Below are 20,966 nucleotides of genomic sequence, written 5' to 3' on the forward strand. Positions count from 1 at the left end.
GTGGGCAAGTCATCAATGGAGCCAGATAAATCCTGAGAGGGAAAGAAAAAGAAAAGGATAGAGTAGCAGTAAGAACTAACAACCGAACTACAGCACCTGAGAACGGACAGGCAATGGACTTGTAACAAGAAGTGAGAATGCTACCTACAAAGTTTTAGTTACCTAAATAAAGTGAGGCAAAATTTATTCTGTACGAACAAAAAGATTTTAATGTTTTCTACTTGTGGATTAACTTTTTAAATCTAAGCCCACAAATTCTTGAGGACAGCAAAAAATAAAAATAAAAATGATGTGCCATTTCCACTTCCCCTTAGTATTTCTGCATTAACTGCATTTAGAATCATATCCAACATACCCTATTTACTTGTGTAATAGCCGAGACATTTCTCTTAAAAGGCATTATTTGCTGAAGACTGGAATGCTCTCACATGGGAAACCCATGCCACTTGGTATGTTAATTCCATTCCATATTCAGTCTCATCTGCAAGATCATGCAAGATAAAAAAAAAAAAAAAGTATGGGTGGATGTTCAAACACAGAATTACACCATTTGTTTAGCAGCAATATTTCCTCAGCCTTGCTGGAATGGGTGCATCCTCATTTTGGAGAAAACTTTTTGAGAAAAAAGCATGGCTATTACATGAGTAAATACAGTAACTTTGCCTAATTAAAACAATCATCAAAATAGCAGGTGAGGGGTATCAGATATGCAGTCTTGTAATGCTTTCATTCATGCCATTACATTTTCAGATGTGATGCAAACAAAGCCATGACTTCATTTACAGACCTGGATGCACTTTTTTCAAGGGTAAATAGGTCAGTTCTAGTATGAAGGTTTAAATTCCAATCTGCGTAACTACATTCTGCCACCCTACAATCCGCCTTCAATTTCAGCTGGACACACTGCTTCTTACTTGCTTCCTGAAGTATTTTATGCTGTGGCTGTAGATTAGTGAACAACTGTCACAATTTATTTTGGAAGTGGTGGTTAAATGGTTTCCTACTCTGGCCAAATTTTACTTACTTGGACCCTACCTAACTGAGATGTTCGATTATCTGAAAGTTGGGTAAGCCCCCAAGAGTTATGTCACTCCTTGGCTCAGTGGGGTTAAATTTAAGTAAATGTAAACAATGAGACTTCGTTTGCGCTGGGCTCATCACCTCCGTTGAGCACAACGGCATCTCATCACTCATCCGAGTGGCACAGAGGTGATGAGTCTGGCAATGAGACCGAGTGCAAACAGCTCCGGCATCAGCTCTGTGCTGGTGGCGACTGCATGGGCACCTCAGGGCGGGCTGCACTGCCCCCCTGCTTGCGCCGAGGTGCCCATGCAGTTGCTGCCAGCATGGAGCTGACGCCGGAGCTGTGCAGCACAGTGGAGCTGTTTGCACTCTGCTCACTGCCTGCTGCAGCTGCCCAGAGCCCGGGCTGGCTCCAAAACAGCTGCGCCGGGCTCATAACCTCTGTGCCGGAAGCGGGGGAGAGACCAGGGTGCATTGCCTCAAGCCCTGCCCCCACCGCCCACTCCGAGGCGCGCCTGCATGCACTGATGCGGAGCTGATACTGGAGACTGGCACAGCTGTTTGGAGCCTCCTGGCTGCAGCTGGCCCTGGCTCTGGGGAGCTGCTGCCAGCCAGGAGCCCTGGCTGCTCCCAACAGGCAGCTGGGATACTGCAAGCCCTGCTGGGAGCAGCCCGGGCTCCAGCAGCTACCCAGAGCTGGGATAGCTGCTGACAGCCACAGAGCCCAGGCTGGGGGGCAGGGGCTTTGGGTGGGGCCCATAAGGCAGTAGGGCTGGGGGGCAGAGGCTTTGGGTGGGGGGCAAGGGGCACAAGCAGGGCATCCTGCCATTTACCCCTTGCCCTCATTTTTTTTTTCTGCCATGCCGGCACTCCGGCACCTTCCAAAGTAGGCATTGTGGTGTTTTTTGGCACTCCGGCCAAAAAACGTTGCCCACCCCTGCTTTGGATGCTTAAAGACATTTAGGAAACTCCAACACTGCAAAAGGTCATGGAAACATTATGGTTGCAAGGTACATGTTAGCGTATATTTCTGTTACCTAAGTAGGATACAATTAAAAGAGACAGCTATTTTTTTTTTTTTTTACATAAAACAGGTCAACTCATGTGCCATTTAATGATGTTAGACTTCCAACAGTTCAAATAATCAGGATGACACAGCATTTACTGAATGTAATATTGTTTGCGTTAGTCAATGGGAGTCGTACGAGTAAGGTGTCCCTGTCTCGGGGGCTGTTAAGAAAGACATAAATTACTGATGTATAAGATCAGTCAAATTTTCAGAAGTGAGGAAGATTTCAAGACAGATTTATTGTTGGACTAGAATGTGAAGCAGTATCCTTATAGTAACAGCTTTGCCTATCTCTGACTAGCCTCTTTCAAAATGCCCACCCTTCCTCCTATGAGAGCTGGAATTTTATGAAGATTGCAATTTGTTTCCAAGCTGCATAAGCTGAAGGGCAAAAATTAATCTAAATAACCATTAGTAAGTCCAAAACACAACCTGGATGCTAGACTCAACTCTTGTCCACCGGGAGAAGTACTAGCTATGATCATGCCTATATTCCCCCTCAAACTTGCTCCCAGGTTGACACTTTGCAGTCCAGCATTCCAAATCCTAATTTGACCTTCATTTTTGTATAAGTAACTTTGCAACCTTGATTAACTCACGGTTTTGCCTATGAGCACAACATTGTAGGTATATTTCTCATTTTGCATGCACAAATGAAAATCCCGTTTGAAAACACGAAAATATATGTCAGCTCTGCACAGATTTTACAGTCAAGCTGCAAACACTTAAAAACAGGAGTCAAACTGTGAAATTAGCAAAAGACCCTTATTTCTGTTGTTTCAGATTTAAAAACATGTTGATGTCCATGAAAATACTGAAGAGAAATGACAGTGTTTGATACATTATAATTATAGAAATCTTCTACACAGAAATGTATTTGATAAACAGGAAAATAATTACTTCTTAACAGGTACAAGATATGAAAACACTGTTGTTCATAGAGTAGCCACTGCATTCAAAAGGCAATTGAGATTTGATAACAATTTTAGGACTGAAAAAAAATGTTTCATGCAGCCAAGAGGAGTTTCAAAAAAATTAAGTGGGTAATACTGTGCATGAGAAAATGATCTGTAGTTCTGGGGTTCAGGCAAAACTTGAGAGTTCACCACAATACAATTATTTATCTTGGGCTTGCTGAGTGTGTGTGTGTAGGAGGGGAGAGAGTGTGGGGGCAAGAGTGAAGTTCATTTCTTCCATCAGATTGCATTACAATTTATCATTTTGCTAATCCCCCATGGGAGTGGAGTGAGTGACAAGTCCCAGGCATTTCCTCAAGAGCATGCCTTCCAGGGATTTCTCACAAACCTGATGCAGCTCATTCATAAAAGTAAAAAGGGGCTCATGTGATACTGCTGTGCTTAAAGAGCTATGTCCAAAAAACAAACAAACAAACAAAAAAACCAACATAAAAAGGGAGCCAACAAGCTCCTATTGCACTGTATTTCAGCCTGACCCTAATGATTCTCTCTCTCTCTCTCTCTCTCTCTCTCTCTCTCTCTCACACACACACACCACACACACACACAACGGCTGGATTTCCTTCTAGGGACTGCATGTTGTACATGGATACTTCACATTTCATCCAGCCATGCAGCCAAGATTATTAGCATAGCATCAATGTGCATCTCGGTAAGCAAGAAATTTGATAAATTCATAACCTCTCTCACAAGAATGAATAAAATAGATGTGTATTACCCACATGGCCATCTGAGTTATACAGACTTTTTCTTGTGCTACAGTGGGCTGAAGCAGAACACAGCCATCCTCAGCTATTCCTACTTCATTACTTTGCCAGGGGCTCTGTGAATTTTTTCTTTCAATTTGATAAATTATTTTTAAAGGAACAGATGTATGGAGATAGAGTTAATAAAATAATCACTGGGTCCTCCATCAATCCCCTGAGGCATGAGAAAGTGAGCAAACGGGCCCATTTCAGAACACAGGGACTTTAGAAATAACCCTGTTACTAGAAAAGCTATTTGAGAAAATTACAAAAAGAGTATGCACACAGCATCCAGGCAATATGAGAAGAGGTCTTTTTCTTGTTCTAATATCATCAGCTTTTTAACGCTTGCTGTTTCCACCATGTAAGAGAACAGTAATAAAGTAATATGTACTTTTCATATTACAGACATTTATATACACATTATGTGTGCATATATATTTTATATGTAAATTATATAGACACACTTACACATACTTAACATATCCATATGCAAAGCTATTTAAAAAGCTGCTAATAAGAGACGTTCCACAGCGGTTTAAGCATTCAGTCTAGTTAACAAAAAAGCTCTGTAACTAATACTTCTCTAGAGGACAATTTAGTCAGCAGGGCACCAACTCTATTCTTCTTTTATAAGTACTATCAGATCTATGATGCCTGTAAAGAACAGAGAGACCTTACTTACTGCATCTCATTCAAACCAAGGCACCTTCAAGCTACAGTGCTTCCATTTATCTTGTTGGAAAGTTGGCAGGTTAGGTAATTGCAGGGATTCTTTTAAGGGGCTGAAGTCCCCATACCCCCAGGCATGCCTTAAATTCTACCTCTTTTTCAGAGGCTTCATCTGTAAAGCACTCACTTCTCTGAATAAAGCATAGCAAATATATTATTGCCAAAAATCTCTCTTTATACACACAGGTTTGTTTCCTGTAGGAAAAAAAAATCTTATTACTGCTATCTACTGTTTAAATTAGCTTTTGAATGCAGTGCCAAGTCGAAAGAAAAATGAAGGATGAAATATAATTTTCTGTATCTTCTTCCACCTATCCATGCCAAAATGCTGCATTATCTATGTCATTCAGTGTATCATATTATTCAGGACATCCCAACGACTTCTCAAAGCTAGTTTCTAGATAATACCTTGATTCTAAACCCAGCTGTCCCTGTGCAGGATTTATATCTTTTAGGTAAGTGTGTTATCTATGGCTATCTTCCCTTCTCCACTCACCTTCCACCCATGCACAACCTTTATTCTTGTCCGTGTGACAAGTACAAGAGCTAAAATGAACAGGATCGCATTGTGCTTAGGATTATAATGTTATGCCTTCCTGGTGGTATGATCTTATCAGACTTTGACAGGAGAGCCACTCTTGAAATAGAATGCCGATTTACAATTGTAACACAGCCAGCAGGGGAAGTTGTAGGAAGTAAACTGCTTATAAAGAGCCAGGAAAGTCAAGGTTACTCATCACTGAAGCACGGGGAAAACATACAGTCACACACATATTATTTAATAATATAATGCCCTTAAGGAACAGTCCTAGAAACAAAATAAATAAAATCTAATAGAGAGAGAGAGAGAGAGAGAGAATACTTTAAGCTAAGTTTTGAAACATAATTACTAGGTATGCTGACAACATTAGGACATGGATTTCTTAGTGTGATATCTTCAGCCTAAGAATTCTTCCCAAGTCTTGCATTCAAAAGCTCTGGTCTAACTTTATCCCAACTACACAGTTGGTCCAATAAAACATATCATCCTAAGAAATCCTTCCCTCGCATTATTTCTAGACCATCACAGCTACAACATCACTCTTACACTACACGCAACCCCTGCTTAGTGCTCTTAATTGGTTCCTGAAAAACCAAGCATTAAACGAAACCAAAAACATTTGACGACCTAAGATGGTGACTGAGAGCGTTATAACGAAACTTGCTGAGCGCTAAGTGAAATCTGGTATCAATTTCAAATGAGCGTTGTAGCGAAATAGCACCAAATGAAACAGTGTTAAGCAGGGATTGCCTGTACTGTAACATTAGGACACTCCTTGTAGAACAAAAGTTTACCTTGCAAATACATCAGTTACCAGCTTTCTTAGGATTGTCACGGCAGGGATCAATAGAAACAATTAATTACTGAAAGTATCTCTGGCCTATGATGCAAATTCTGAGCATCTTCTGTGGGGTCATGGCAAAGAGTGCAGAAACAACCCCCAGTAAACAATCAGCACCTTGCCAGATGGAGATCACTGGTCAAAATTATGGCTAGTATTTACTGAGTTTCCAGATCTCTTGCTCAGACTTAGTACAACACACATGGCCTGAGACTTACACAAGTTTTCTACTGTTGTCAAATTCTTTATCCTCAAAAGGCAGAGGAAAAATTACCTTAAAAAAAACTGGCATAAAAATATTATACAAAAATATAAAATAGATATACATCTGTTCTTCAAGAAGCTTCAAATCAGAGGCTCTATCCTACAATCAGAATCATTTAGCACAAACCCTATGGGTAAATGCAAAGGCCCGCAACTGCTGATTTGATTACAGCCTCAAAGCCTATATTATAAATTAAGTCCTTCTCACAGTCTTTTTAGCAGTATTAAAGATTTTATTGCTAAAAAGATAGAATCTGATATGAAAAACCTATCTCCTTATTAAGATTCTCTGCTTTAAGGTTCCAGTTACTTTCTCTCTCTGTCTCTTTAAATATAATATACATATATAAATACAGATCCATAGAAGTAGATACACACATTCTACTATTGTTTTGGAACCATAGGGGACTACAAACAATACACTCTATAATTGAGATTAACTTTGAGCCAATGATTTGGCTGACAAACACACACATGCACACACACATGCACAAAGGAAAAAGCTACAATAGCTTTGTTTAAATTTCAAGATATTTGTAAGACCTCTTTTCATCACAAAGAAGCCTATAATAGTGTGTTTCAAGAAGTCTTCCAAAGGCCCTGCTGGTCACATTGTCTAGACAGCAAGTGAGCTAACAGCCTCAGATTTCCTGTGCAACTGCAAAAACACAGGCACAGGAATGACGGAGGCCACGAAGAGAAAATGTTCACATCCCAATGTTAACCCCCCTGAGCAGGTATCTTCTTTCTAAACTATATGTCGTAATACTTAAGCAATCATGCCAAAAATAGCGAAAAATCTTATCTCAGAGCACACAGAGAGCCCTCCTCCCACCCTCCCTCTGTACAAACCACCATTAACTAGACTGGAAAGAACACCAGCCAATTTGTTTTCTTACGAATGAGGCTATTATACTATTTTTGTGCAGGGCGCTTTCAAAATTGTAAGTAACTCTTTCCCTAAGTAACCAATGCATGGCCAGAAACAAAGGCTCTTCTCTGAACGTTGGTAATTCAGTGTTCATTTGAGTCAAAGGGTCCAAGATCACATCCATTACAAATACTTTCTTCTAGGAAAATGTAGGTATCTATAATGATAGGCCTCCTTCCCTCCCCAATTTCCTGCCTCAGAAAATACTATAATAAAGAAGGATCTGTTCTATATTAAGAATTCCTTTATAGGACAAACCTAGGGGTTGATAATATTTGGTTAAGGGTACTATTCACATATGGTTAGTCCTAGTACTTCAGGCCATCTCATTTCATTCCACTTATTATGCATTCTAATTTTTAACCAGAGGAACTGTAATCTGTACATACTAAGCTATTCATGGAAGATTCTAAACCAGGGTAGTTTTAAGCACCTGGTGCAGAATGTTAGCTTCTTGAACTAAATATAGAGATAGTAAACAAAGTAGTGTGAAATATGTGCCATTTGCTAGGGAAACCCATTTCCTTCATTCCACACACCACAGGGGCTTCCTAAAATACTTCAGCAATTGAACTGTGTTCTTAGGCATCCTACTAGCATTAAATATTTTTATTTCTAACAAGTTATGCAGAATAGGTTCCTAAAAGCACAGACTCCTTTCCCACAAAGTCCTGTATTAATTTCAGCAAATACACACGTGTAAGCAAATGCCAAAAATGTCAGTGCTCTGACTTCTCCTTTTTCAGCTTGCACAAATCCAAGTGGAATTCTGGAACTAACATGATGTAAAGAAAATACAGACATTCCACTTTGTTGCCTGCCAAGCTGGATCCATTAATAGTGCAGAGGTTGCTGTTGCGAACATTTAGGTCAATTTTACACACACACACACGCGTGCACACACACACACACACTCTTATATAATTTTATACGTCATATAATTTATATTATATACATATATACACACACATATATACACCCCCACACACATATATAAATCAAGCAGGTGGACAGAAAACAAAGATTCCATCCTGGACCTGAGAAACCTTCCTGATAGAACTTTCACTGAAGGCAGCATGTTTCAATAATGCTTTGATGATCTAGTGTTTTCCAATGTACAGTGTTTAGTTGAAATATTCCTGACCAGATCCAATTATTAATGTCTGCAACTTATGCAAAGCAATAGTATCCATGCTAGATTCAGCTTCTAAACAAGCAGAAACATCAGAAAATCAGGATAGACTCTACTGACTCAGGGTGAGATGATGAGTCCAACAAAAGTCAATGTGAATTTTGTCTCAGACTTCAGTAGGGCCAAAGTTCCCATGAGCAAACACAAAAGATCCTAACAGAGATTCACTGCAAATCAGAGTAAAACAAGTGTTCATGTTATTTGGGTACCAAGCTTGCAATTTGATAAACAAAGATAGACCTCTGGAGTGCATATGTGTATATGGAGTCCAGATGACTTCACTTTCACTCGGCACAAGGGTGATGAATCTTGGGTCCACATTTTGGCTACTCTGGCCAATCCAATGTGTTATCCTGCTAACAAGTAGTGATCAATTTCTGATTCTTCAAAGGGCCAGAACACCTGCAATATGCTTGATTATTCTGAAAAGTTTCTATATTTGTGAAACAGTGTTTATATTTGTTTAATAATTCTGGTTCACGACAGTTAAGTGACCAAACAGAAAAACTGCAATGGTAGAAGTTCACTGTAATTCTCATGAGTAAATAAATCTGAATCATTCTTGTTCAAGCGTCTGAATTTTATTATTGGAAAATATCACTTTATTTCCTAGAAGTTAGTCCTAGCAGAGTTCTCTGTGTAATAAAGCCTGCTTGTAATTACCTTTCTATATTTTTAAATACAGATTGATAAACTGTTCTTTTTTAAACCTTGCAATCTACATGGATATGACATTTTACCATTAAAAATACTAGTGACAAGATTGGCAAAACAGGAATGGATCCAATGACTGTAATTTCCCAGTTTGCACTGGTCAGCAGAGTGGTCCCGTAGGTTTCCATCAACAACTGAGTTATAGGGAAAAGAACCGTATGATAATCTGAAATGAAATTACAGCTTCAAGAAACCATATGGAAATATGATCAGCTGTACACCTCACTGATGATATTCAGTATCCGTCATTATGTGGTTCATGATTCTTTGACAGTTAATGAGAAGGGGACTCCTGAGGTCTCTAGATGCATCAAGAAACCCTCCTAATGGCATAAAAAAGTTGACACTTTACAAATATCAACTCCCATGTATGAAACGATAAATACTAATGACCCATACGCTCTCAAAGCAAATTGACAAAGTCTAACAAAAACTGTAAACAGGTAAGATTTAGGGCTTGTTTGACAACTGCACTTTTTTATACTGAAAGTAAACAATAAATCTGTAGAACAGAAAAACAACAACACAACATCTCTCCAGGTACAAACTCCACTGTTTATCTCCAAAGTAGAATGCTTAGCACGTAGAAATTCTGGAAATAAAATTTAAAAACAAAAAGCCATGAACCCTTAGGAGCCATTTGTTTCTTTAACACACTAGCAATGAAATATTTTCAGCAAGCAAGTCCTGTAGCTACATCAAATAAATTAGCAGATTTTTTTTTAAACAAATTGCCTTAAGTCCAAAGGGAAGACAGGAAGTTGTGTTTGTACAAGAGCAGTCTACTAAAACTTAGTTGTTTTGACACTGTTTCTCAGGCATCATTTTATCAGTGTCAGTCCCTCTCTCACATGCAAAGATCAGGCTCTCTCCCTTTTCTGTACTGAGATTACAAGTCCTGAGATTTTGAAGAGCATCCTGATACTGTGAAAAAGCCCCCAAAAGCCTGAATCTCAAGCTGAAAACTTAGAGGTTTCACATGTATAGCATGTTTTATTTCAGTATAACAGAATATGTTACACAAGCAAACTTACAGTATGTATCCACACTAAGTGGTGTTGATACCCAAGTAAGCTCAAATATTGGAAGCAATCTGGCTTGGTAGTACAGATCTCTGCCACGCTAATTTACCTTATTTCTGTCATTCCATTTGTGATTCTCTGACCCAAAACACATTTAGGAGTACTCCGACATGCTGATACAAAAGATTAGCTCTCAGATACAATTTGATGATGAGACTTCAATTTGTGGGAACAGAAAAGCACAGGCAAAATAGGTTGACCAATTCCTGTAAACAAAACTCCTAGTCCAGTAGTAAACTGGCCAAATAACAGGTTCCGATATCCCAGAGCTGTATTTAGCCCATAATAGGTGATATAAACCAGGGGAGTTAAACTTGCAGCCCATGGGCTGGATCTGGCCTGTGGGTTGCTGGACTGACCCCATGTGCTGGCCCCGGCCCTGTGCACTTCATGTGGTGTGAAGGCTGGACCTGCTATATGCAGCACATGGGGTGAACCAGGGGTCCTGAGCTGCATGTGGCACCCTACACTGACCCCTTGTGCTGCTCGCAGTGCCAGGTCAGGACCAAGTCCTATGGGCAGAGCATGCCCAGTGCCAGCCCTAGGTGCTGCATGCACAGCAAGTACCAGGGACTGACGCATGCTTTGTGTGGGGTGCAGGCTGGATCTGGTGCTGTAGGTACTGCACACAGGGTCAATTCTGATCCAGCCTGCAGACTGGCCCAGTGATCCGCATCTGGCCTGTATTTAAAACATCAGTGAATCTATGTCTGTATCCTCAGGCTTTAAATATTCTGAACCCACTGAATTGGTTTTATATGACATGTCACTGCTTTTCTAGATGGGTACTGTCCAATTACATGGAGGTCCCACTTTGTTCCTGTAAACAAGAGTTGATAGGCTTGTTCTAGTCATTGCTATGGCATTCTGTTACTGCTCTCATTTTGTCCTATCATTAGTGTACAGGCAGTTCTCCACTTACAACGTTTCGCACTTACAAAGTTTATAAATTGATACCCTGTTTCAACTTTCTGATGTCAGTTTTGGCTTTACAATGCTCGATCTGACACATTCGCTGCATCGCACATCTCCCTGGAGAACATCTGTCCAAACTTTCTTGGACACTATTTAAGAAAGCAGACAAGACTCCAGAAATACCTGCAGCCCAGAAATACCTGCAGACTCCTGAGAAGACTCCAGCCAAGAATCCTTCAAAAAGTCCAACCAAGAGCCCTTCAAGAAGTCCAGCAAAGTCACCTCAAAGAAGTCCTTCCAAATCAATATGATTGCTATTTACAATATAATTACATGAATGCAGCTATATTACTCACCTATAATTGATTGAGTACAAAATTCTGGGTTATTTTTGGTATCAGGTCTTGGTTCAGGAACCAGTTGCCCATTTATAACATTGCTTCCTATGGGAAAATCAGTTCCAAGTTGCAATGTTTCGACTTAAGACGCGGTTTTCAGGAACAAATTGCGTCATAAGTCCAAGGACTGTCTGTATTATGCTATGTCGCTGCTGTTCCTCAATTCAATAAAATATTCAATATACAATGCAAAAGATAAAGTGAAAAGATTACAAATATAAGAATTCTGATAAATTCTCATGCTCAATATTTGATTTAAATAGAGGAGCAGAAAGGAGCAGGAATTACACAGCAAGAAGCAGCACAGTTTTAGAAGGATGTCTTTTCCATGAAACTGAACAAGCAATACAGGGTCAGAGGACAATATAAAAATAGTGATAACTACCACCAAGTCACCACACAGGAGATGCACTGAAAACAAGAGTGAGGGGAGGCACAAAAGATTGACTGAGGCTGCCAGCTCACAATTCTCTCTCGATAGTGACAGCAGACAGTCCCAAATCTTAAACTGAATGGCAACTGTCATAGAGGACCCATGCTTTGATCCTCATACAAGATCTTCTGCCTCCTCCTCAGTTTTTCTTTCATGTTTCAGCATCCCAATTGAGTCTGCACATTAAGTAACTTGTAAAGTGCATGCAAGCAGGGGTTGAGCTAGTCACAAATGCACATGCAGTCTACTCTTTTCTGATGTTAAAAGAAGTTTATGGGTCACAACAGCGATGATAAATGATTATGCCTCAAAAGCTTTGTTCAAACTCTCTCAACTTTTCTTTTCAAGTCATATAGAGAAAAGGCGAGTGTAAAATCAAAGAGAGCGATAATAATAGGAAATAAACTTTCAGATCTTTTCCATCAAATGCTAGATGGTGCCACCTATCCTAATAAACCAGAATTTTGAAACACACGTTTCCTTATAGTAAATATTCCTTTCTTCAGGAGTGTCTGAAGCATATATTGTATAAAACCATTCAGCTCCAAGAACGGTGGGATACTTTGATATTACTTGGTTACAATGGATTTGTGTAAAATTCATAAGCCTCTAACATCCTTACACAAGTTTGAAATGGTTTCTGAAATCTTATGAAAGTGTCTCAGGACTCAGATTAGTAGGAAGGATGCATTTTAAGACTTCCCTTTGTCACTCATACCTTTTGAAAAATTCCAAAAAAAGGAAATGTTCACAACAAGGGCATCTATAAATGTAAATGTTTTTTCCCAACTAGGTTTTGCAAACTATCCAGGCAAGAAGTTGTGGGGTGGAGGAAGTATCCTGATGTCATAACAGAAATGGTATCTGTCCCAATCACTGAATGTTCATATAACATCCATCCAAGAAGTTCAGAGTTTAGATGTGCTCTCAGATTTCACTTGGGGAGAGGAAAGTAAAAATAAAAATATATTGTAAAGACACATGAAGCCAAACAGAATATGCAATATAGAGAAACAAAAATACGGCATTCTCCTTTATCTGTTAATACACAAATCATAGAGAGTTAAGGATGTTCTGTAGTGAATAAGCAAACTGACCTCCTGAGTGCCTTAATGTAATGGATCTCTTGGAAGTTGCAGCTGTTTCTCCTTATCAGAAAAAATAAAGGGGACCCCAAACACTTCAAGATAATATTTTCATTCTGGTTGTCTCTACATTTTATCTAGGCTTACAGAAGGAGACTGGGGAAAGGGGAAATACTCAACTATCATAAAACGAAAGAATAAACATTCTTTGAGAGATTTACAAAGAAAACTATGAAAGGTATTGCAATATAAAATATTTGCAAGTGAAGTAGAAAAAACTTTCTTAACACCAAGTCCTATTCAAGCTGTGCTCTATTCCAAGCCCTGGAGGGCAGCTCTTAATACTTAGTGCACAGGTGCTGCCTGAGCATCTCTTGTAGTCTCTGGATGGTCTGTCAGGTCAAAGAGATTAGAATTGCACAAGTAAGGCTCAATTTCTCTCTTTTTAGTTATCCGCCTTTTGACTATACACAGCTCTGACTGAAGAACCATCAAACCAGACTCCATCATCATACTTTGAATTATTCACATACAGACCTCAAACATATCAAGAATGACGCTGGACTTCTCCACACCTCTCTTAACAATTCTGAAGGGCGCTTTTCAAAATAAACAAGCATGGCAACCTAACAAATAGATTTATGAATTAAGTATAGGAGAAAGAAAAGAGAAAAAAAACATGTAAAAATTTCAACAATCATGCCAATCTGTTATGAGCTGAACCACTGCCAGTTAGTGGGCCTCAGGGCTCGATAGGATTTCTCAGCACAGTGCCAAACTCCAGCAATATTGTTATGGTTAGAGAGGAATTTCTCACAAGAGCTAACAAAGGCAGAAGGTCATAAATAAACACAGCAGGATTGCCTTGTCAGTTCTCATTATTAGCGCTGCAGGCACTTGCTTTTCTATGGGCTGCTCACAGGTTCATTTAAGTGTAAGAGTTCCTCCTCAGAATTTCACTTACTTATAAATAAAGAAAACATTTCTTAACTCAGGAAAGAAAAAACCCCAAATACTGTCTACCAAAATTCTTTTAACAGATCTGCGCACACATGCTTACACACACCAGACCGAGACAGCTTAGGCAAAGCTAACCCAGAACTGTAACATCCTTTTTACCTAGGTCTTCATTACATGTCATAGGCCTCTGTCAGACTTCAGCCATAATGAACAAGGAGCTGTACTTCTTACTATAATAACGGTCATCAGAATTACATCTGGGCAGGAAATGAAGCTGAGCTCCTAAACTGATCCTGACGTGCGTTATAATACCAGGAAAGCACAGCTGTAGGATCATTACTGCAATTATAAAATGTCACTTTAGTGCAAACTTTCTTTTGCTGCAGAGTCTGAAAAGGGGTGAGGATGTTACTATTGGTCTTAGGGATGCAGAAGTAGAAAAAAGAAGCGAGAAAGTCACTGAAGTGTCAGGCATTACGTATTTATCTTCTGATAGAAATAAGAAAATGGCTAAATGAATATAATGTTTCGTTTGCATGTAGATTCTGTGAAGAAGAAATTGGGGAGAGGTGGAAGATACCTCACATACATGCAAAAGAAACCAGTGAGGCAGTAAGTTCAGTGTAGTCCATTTGCACTGAGCCCAGGATGAGCATGTAGAGAGGTTTTCCAGATCTAAGGTCAAAATCAAAGCCTGCTGAAGACATGTTACAAAAATGTATCTATGCTGGAACAGAGCAGGGCTGTGCAACTTTTGGGTAGTTAGGGGCCACATACTGCGGACCACAGGCCCAAGCACCGCTAGCAATGGGTGGCCCTCTCCTCCCAGAGGCAGCCCAGCTCTCCTCCACTGCATGCACAGCACCTCTGCCCCTCCTGGCCACACATGCTGCCCACCTGTACTATGAGCGGCCAGGCTCTTGTCTTTGTCATATGTTCAGCACAAGTACCTGTCCCAAGGAGTGGGCGCAGGAAACAGAAGCTGCAGGAGTGTGGAGGAGCTGACTAACCCAGCCACCACAGCAGGAGCAACACTGGGGGATGCGGTGTGGAAGGGGCCAATGGCAGCTGGGCAGGAGCCTCTGGGCAGCCATTAGGATAACCCTAGAGTGGATGTTTAAGGACTTGGAGAAACCTGGCAAGCTCATGATGTCACTAAAACAAAAATAAAAGACAGACAGGTCTTTTGCCAGTCTATTATCAATTCAAGGGTTCTAATATGGCTACAGATATTTAATACTCCTTATTATATCATGAGGACTTTGATACAGCAGCAGGAAAGACATTGCTCAATCACACCTCCTAATGAGAAGATAATAGGGAAAAGACACAAACACACCACTTTTCTGCAAATGGTACAGTGCTCCCTTCCATTGTTTCATCCTACCTTGACAGACACTAAGTGAAATTAATTAAAGGGACATATCAACCTTTTTAAGGCCAGAAATTTGACCCACATTATCACTGTGATGATGTAGACCTCCTCATCTAAATTCTTAGTCTTTTAAAACATAAATTCTACTGACTACCAAGAAAAATCACATATACTACACAGAGAAATTGTTTAAGAAACGATTAGGCAAAACCATTTTTTCACCCTCCTTTGCTGACTTGCCTTTCTTTTTAGACTGTCATCTCCCAGCTAAGGCAGTTAGGTTGCTAATACTGGTGCATTACAAAAGGGGATAGTGTTCAGAGAACACCTGCTCTTAATACTGCAGACATTCATTATGCAACACTCATTATTAACAATATCAAAATGTGGAGCATCCTCTTCCAAACAAAATGTTCCACAGGTATATTAAAAAAAAAAATAGCAAATCAGTCCACACATTTTCTGTATTGAGACCAAGGTTGTCTTTTTGTAACAACATTCCTGGCTACCCTGAAAATGTGTTTTGAATACTGCGTATTCTGTAACAAGGACAGCTGTTAGCATCAAAGCAGGCCATTCTTTCCATTCCAACAACTGGTATGCAAGAAGCTATTTTCCAAGCTGCTTAGCCGTTTAGGTAAAGCTGCCACTAGACACGGAACTGAAGACATTCCAAGAATAGACTTCTTTCATTACTGCAGCAAATGTGTTCTTCTCAGCTCCAGGTTGCTTTTACAGGAAAGTGCTGCTGGAAGTGAAAGAAGCAGAAATAAAAGATAATGGATTCCAACTGGTCACTTTCTCATCTTCCTCCACCATGAGACATGGGTATAGTCTAATCATAGGATACACTGCAATGCTGCCTCCAGAGTACAGAAATGGAGCCATTTTTACCATATTTTCTCCACCCACCCCCCAAACAATGCACAGGCCTTATGTTGGGAGAGCAGAATGAAACGGCTAGGGAGAGATTTTTTTAAAGTCAGGATTGAATTCTGGCTGCATGGAGCAGGAGAAAAGTAGACTAATTCCCAGCATCACTTGTCCTCTTCTTTCTGCTCAACCATAAACTGGAGGTATAACTCTGCCACAGCCAGTGCCAAATTGGGAGCTACTCAGTCATAAGCTGCTGCCAATTCAGCAGGTGGCTATGACAGTGTTAAACCTCTAGCTTTTGACTAAGCAAAAAGGGGAGGTGAGTGACACTGAGGGGGGAACTCCACCTCTCTCCTCCATGCCATAGGGATAGAGCCAGCTTCTGGCAGCCATCCCGGCATCCCCAACCCTCCCTTCTGGTATGAAAAACATCTTCTTTGCTCAAAATACTTCCCCCAGATTTGGATGGCTGATTTTTTGGGGAAAAGCTTTAGGTGGTATTCAAATAAATGCAGTACATTTCTAGGACATTCTCTTCAAATTCCTAGTATTTTCTCAATTCTCTGATTTCTTGCACTGGCTTGAACTTGCTCAGTCCCAGTCCTGACACACACCTTCATAGTGAATGTTGACAACAACTGAATCTGAATTCCAAACAGAAATAATATAAACACACATTGTTGCTATCACCAGCGTGAATCATACTTTGGATGTGAATTGCAACAAAAAACCTTTTACTGATTATGTGTTATATGGCACGCTCACTGTTATCCAGGCCCCAAAGACTTGTTCCTTGCTCAAAGGAACCGACAATCATAACAGACAGCATAACAGTGTGCAACTAGACAAAAGTTCTGTTTTACTACTTCACATTTTCCTTTCTTTGGTACACTCAAATGTTCTCTTTTCCTCTTCAAAACAAAAAGGCCATATTAAACAGTTTTAAAGGATAAAAGCACTAACCTTTACATTCGGTTTGTCACTTATCCACAGGATTCCCAAGAGTAAGATATAAGAGAACCAAATTGTGAAGAGAGTCCATTTTGTGAAATCATAACCCATGAAGTATACCATCTGTGATCTAGCACAGTTCTCATCAAATGATGGGTCCCTGTGCAGTTGAATATGATAGTTTCTTGTAGAGTTCTGAGCTCCTGGTATCTTTTTGATTTGTTGTTGATCTCGAGTACAAACATTTCTGTGAACTGTATTCCAACAGCAAAATAGAACCTAGATGTTTATTTCCTACATTGTTCCTTTCAGTTTTTTTAAATCTATTTACTCTCTCAGTCACTTTGCCATGTGCTATCTTCCTTAATCAAAATGTGTTTACTTGTCTAGAATTTCTACTCAGTGGCTAATTTTTTAAAAAAGAGAGAACTGGGTTTCAGTCCACTATCTTCACCATACATTTGTATTTATTTCTTTGGGCACTATGAAATATTTAAGAAGTGAAGAATTCTGAATACAGGTCAGAAAATGTTTTGTACATAATTAAGGCATGTGTAAAGTTGGGGAATTTAGTATCTAGATATCATACTAATGGGACCCCCAGATTTGGCAGGGGAAGTTATTTTCTTTAACCACAAATTGTTTTGCCCTCCAGCTTTTGGACATGCCTTAATACTATAACACTCATTGCTTTGGGAACTTTTGATAACTTGAACTTCCAATGTTTTACATTGTCTGACTTGGATATTTTCTGGTCGTAAAGGAATTTTCAAGGTTTATAGCACCTCTAAATTCACGAGGGAACTTTTCCTCCACAACATGATACATACATTCTCCTGCTTTAGGCACACTACTTCAGAGATTTTCTCTAAAAGCCAGAAACATTTTATTCTGCTGCGCAGTCTGCAAAGGTCATTCCAAATATTCATCAATTTTCAGAGTATTAAAGGCATAATTTGGAGACTGCAGTTATGGAAGGGAGAAGGCAAGAATGGGACGTGCACTTCCAGTATAAAAATGGTTGAAACATTTGCCTACTGCAGTATTTGGCTTATCATTTTTTGATAGGAGAGATCAACAGGGGAAAGATTAAAAAAGATAAGAGTACAGATGATTCTAGGCAAATGACAAAAAAGCCTACAGAATAATCCCAGAAGGGGAAAATGAAAACGTTGACTCCTGTAGGATTGTCGGTATGCTAATTCATGACTAAAAAAAGAAAAATCTTTACTATCTTAGAATCACCACTTTAAACCAACCCCATCTGGCTTGCTTTTTTTTTCAGGCCAAAGATAAAAACTGAATTGGGCCCATGGTCTATATTGGCTTGTACCTACCCACTTCAACCCTCCCTGACACTTGACCTGCTTTCAGAAAAGCAAGAAGTCCAATTTAAGTAGAAGTTCCTACGGGGAGGTAATGGTTTGACCCTTGTTCCCCCCACCACAACTGCTTCAATTCTCTAATGATTTCCCTGCAGGGTTCATTTACCAGTTCTGGGTCAAAGACCAACACATCCGTGAAGACAAGGGGCAGCACAAGCAGTGCACGATGTATTTAAAAATAAGTGCATCATAAAGGAACCCTCCATTAATCAGAGATGGCCTTTGAATTCAAAATAAAAGAAAGCAACGTGCAAATTGTCCCCGTCATTCATGTTAGCAAGCACAGAGATATTCATGATAGAGAAGATATATTCTAGGTTAGGTACAGAACCAGCAGTCCCTCTAGGACAAGCAGCCCTGGTTCACTTTTAAGAGAGTTGGACTTGTTTTATCACTTTTAATAACTGGAAAGTCAAGAACATTCGCCATTCCACTGTGAAGAAGCTTTCATTATTTTGAAACACTTCATCTTACACACAAGACGATTTTAAGCAGCGAGGTTAAGACTATCTCTCTATAACTGTACAGAGAGAAGAGAAAGATTTTCCAGATTAATTTCACTTTCGCTTTTGAACTCTGCACCTTAATTTACCCTTACCATGAAAGGTAAAAATGTAACTTAAAAATGTTGTTTTCCTCGCCCATCTTTTTGTACCCTCAGTGCATACAACCCCTGATTTTTTTTTCCTTTTGCAGTCTCACACGATGAATTACATTATTTATTTTTGAGCTGGAAGGATTTGGAAGTGTAAGTTGGGGGATACGGATGAGAGGGGATGGAAAGAAAAATCTGAAACCCCCTGCCCCCCAAAAACAGAAGTTACCTTACTTTTTACTCCCTTAAGAAAGGAAAAAAGGAAGTAATATTTCTCCTTGACTGCGAATATGTAAATTATAAAAGCATGAGCCCTGTAAAACAGTAAGCTTTGAGGGGATGCTGGTGTGCAGCAATATTGTACAAGAGGTCAAATTATGCTACTAAGTCAGGGGTGGGCAAAATACAGACCGTGGGCTGGATCCAGCCTGCCAGGAATTTTATCTGGCCCACGGTGCCCACGAACTAACTGTACCCCACCCAGCCCTTACTCCCACAAGGCAAAGTGCCCACATATACACACCTCCAACAACATACCCTATTGCACCTTGCTCCCTCTCTCGTGGGCAGAAGGGCCTGGCCTGGCCAGGATGCAGCTTCTAGGCAGGGCTCCTGTTGCCACTACTGTAGCTGCTGGGGGACCTGCTCGGCTTTCCTGGCATCCTGCTTGCTCCAGGCAGCAGGTAGGGAAGTGGTGGGGCGGAAGGGAACTGCAGCTGGGTGGGAGCACAGAATGTGGGCCTGGTGGCAGCATGGAGCCCATGGAGGAAGCATGGAGTTGGCCAGGCACAGTGTGGGTGTGAGGACAGGTGGCGGAGTGTGGGGACCTCCCCCACATCTCCCCATGGTGCACAGCCTCTGCAGGCGGTGGCAGCATCACGTAGGGGCACTCAGGGTGCTTATGCTTGGTGCAGGCAGGCATGCCCAGCATTGCGCATGGGGGTGAGGAGCGAAGCCTGTTGGGGCCACTTCTATTGCCAGGGCTCCCCGTCATGCATGTGCAACTCCCACACTTGTGCGCCACCAGAGGGAAACTCCATGCACTGGAGCTGGCTGCCTTCCCTGCCCCCTGCCACGCATGTCCCAGGACTCTGCTGGAAGTGGAACCCCAGCCCCTGTTTCCTGCAGAGTCCTTGGACCTGTGCAGCACGGGGTGGGGAAGGCAGCTGGCTCTAGCACGGGGAGCTTCCCTCCAGTGGCACATGTGTGCGGGAGTTGCACATGTGCAGCATGGAGCCCTGGCGATAGAGGCAGCCCTGCCGGGCTGTGCTCCTCGCTGTGATGTACAGTGCTGGCAGGAACCACATGCTACCAGACTGCAACGCCTGTGCCAGGCATGACCTCCCCAAGTGCCCCTGCCTGTTGCTGCCACTGCCTGCACGGGCTGAGTGCCATGGGGAGAGCATGAAGGTCCCCACATCCCCCATCCTCCCTCACACCCCACAAATGCCACATCCCACCCCCACACCCCCGCATACACCCCCCCAACACACCCTATTGCTCTCCCACTCATGTAGCCACACCCTTTCACAACATACCCAGAACCCACCACCTCACCATACATCCCCCCATACCCCCACACAATATACAAGATTAAGACTTTATTTTTGAGTTATTGTGCAATCACTTCTATATACACTACAGAAACACAAATCATGACAAAAATATTATTTGTAATAAAAGTAAAAGATGTTATAGTATGTGTTTGACTTTTAGTGTATGATATGCTTTTTTTCCCCAGTTCTAAGATGGCAACCCCTCCTCCCAAAAGGAGTATTTTTGGGGGGCAAGGGGAGGGACTTCTGATGGCAAAGATCAGGCGTTAGGGATGGGACTTCCCGTCCCAAGATGGCAACCGGGGGAAGGGCAACTTTCAAGGGG

General features: G+C 40.9%; 1 protein-coding gene across 5 annotated transcripts in view; it reads right to left on the bottom strand.

The window, feature by feature from the left end:
- Positions 1-20,966, bottom strand: part of ARID1B (AT-rich interaction domain 1B) — a 583,022-nt gene that overhangs the window by 182,597 nt on the left and 379,459 nt on the right. The gene's annotated exons all lie outside the window — the stretch shown is intronic.

The sequence above is a fragment of the Gavialis gangeticus genome, unplaced genomic scaffold (genome assembly GCF_001723915.1).
Source record: "Gavialis gangeticus isolate Ggan-Ray unplaced genomic scaffold, GavGan_comp1, whole genome shotgun sequence".
Classification (NCBI taxonomy): Eukaryota; Metazoa; Chordata; order Crocodylia; family Gavialidae; genus Gavialis; species Gavialis gangeticus.